This window comes from Octopus bimaculoides, chromosome 13 (genome assembly GCF_046866305.1).
Source record: "Octopus bimaculoides isolate indiv1 chromosome 13, ASM4686630v1, whole genome shotgun sequence".
Classification (NCBI taxonomy): Eukaryota; Metazoa; Mollusca; class Cephalopoda; order Octopoda; family Octopodidae; genus Octopus; species Octopus bimaculoides.
In genome coordinates this window covers 48,935,302-48,937,801 of record NC_142940.1, presented here as the reverse complement: position 1 = coordinate 48,937,801, position 2,500 = coordinate 48,935,302, and positions in this window count along the sequence as shown.

Sequence of the window (2,500 nt, the reverse complement as noted above, 5' to 3'; positions counted from 1 at the left end):
ATACGTTGGCGACTTAAAACCTTTTAAGAGACACGAATAACCGATAAAACATGATATACGAGAAGATAATGTTCTCTCTCTCACACTCTCTCTCGTTACCTTACTCTCCCTCTCTCACTCCATCTGTATACACACATATTTATACATGCACACTCACATATACATATATAAACTTACATACATACATATACATATATAATATATATATATATATATATATATATATATATATAATATATGTATAATATATATATATATATATATATATATATATATATATATATATATAATATATATGTATAAAATACATATATATATAATGTATGTATAAAGTATATAAAAGCATATATATAAACACACACACACATATACATACATAGACATCCATCTATTTACACATAATCTAACACACTTACAGACGCACACACACACACACACACACGTGCACACACACACACGCTCACACATATATAAATACACATAGAGAGAGATATATGCTCTTTTATTTTCTTCTAATGCTTTTCTTTGTCTTTCTCCGTGATACGTATTTATCTATTGTTTTCTTTTCCCTATATATATATATATATATATATATATATATATATATATATATATATATATATATATATATATATATATATATATATATAAAGCAGCAACAGCAAGAATAAGATCAGAAGACTAACCCAAAATATATTTAAATATTAATACAAAATGTATAAACATATATATGTATATATATATATATATATACATATATATATGTATATATATATATATATATATATGTATATATATATATATATATATATATATATATATATATATATATATATATATATATATATATATACATATATATATGTATATATATATATATATACATATATATGTTTATACATTTTTTATTAATTTTTAAATATATTTTGGGTTAGTCTTCTGATCTTATTCTTGCTGTTGCTGATTTTATCAGATCGTTTGATGTACGAATGTATACACTCGCTTCGTGATTATATTTCTGCGTTTTATATTAAGCATTCACTTAATATATGCGTTTGTATGTGCGTGCATGTGTGTGCCTATCTATCTACCTATCTATCTATCTATCTATCTATCTATCTGCTCCATTTATTATTATCCATACACACACACACACACACACATACACACACACACACACACAATCAGAAGTTTCGTGTATACATGGAGGGGTACTCACCCACGCATATTCTTATGAGTGTTCTGTGTGTGCGTGGGTGTATGCTTATCTCTATATACATATGTATGTATGCATGTATGTGTGTATGAATGTATGTATATATATATGTATGTATGTATGTATCTATCTATCTATCTATCTATCTATCTATCTATCTATCTATCTATTTATCTATCTATCTATCTATACACACACATTCAGACAGACGCACACACACACACACATACGTGCAGACTCGGACGCAGATTAAAGATCTATCTAAACCCTATATCGTACCCCCAACGTCCACCAATTCCACCCAGTACTGTCACGCCATATCTGTCTCTGCCTTTCTACCTGCCTGCCTACGTACCTGCCTGCCTGTCTATCTTTCTGTCTGACTGTCCTAAGATAAACACTGATTGAACAAAAACTCTTGAAGAAACAAATCCTCGTTCCTTCATTCACTCTATACAAAAATCACACCATAACAAAAACAGTGAATGCATTTTTTTGTTTTATTCTGTTTGCTTTTACTTTTTCAGACGTTTCTTGGAAAGTTTTCCGTCTTCACATTTCACTTTCTGTGAGAATTCAGTCTTTTATATCCTGCTTATTTTTCTTGGATTGCTTTAAATATTGTGTTCTAATCATTCATCCCTAGCTCTCTGTTATCGTCACACATACACACCCACAGCTTCTAATGATAAAGTAAACAAGTTGCCCGCTTAAGAAGCGCTCTCTGCAAGAATGGGGCGATTGTGTGTGCGAATATCCAATGAAATTCATGTATGGTATTAATGATCGTCCGAGAGGCAAGCATAACACACACGCACAAACAAACGCACAAACACACATACACACACACACATACATACATACATACATACATACATACATACATACATACATACAGAGATACATACATACATACATACATACATAACAAACTGCCTCAACAAAAACCTGGAAAAATTAGGGTTCTCAAAACCTGAAAGAAAAAGGCTGATTAGAAGACTACAGATTCAAGCCATCAATGGAACTGTAAAGATATGTAAAACTTTCCAAAAATTTAGCACATAAATACATATGCATGCATCTAGACATAAAAACGCATCCATAAAACAAACATACAAATCTGCGCATACACTAACACCAAATACTGCACACACACACATATGCACAAATACCTAGATGATGTTGATAAAAGTTCCAATGAAGGAGCCTTGAATCTATGTTAGAGTCCGGCTCTTTCTCTATGGACAAGAAATACAGAAATGAAACTGATTGATAACATACATA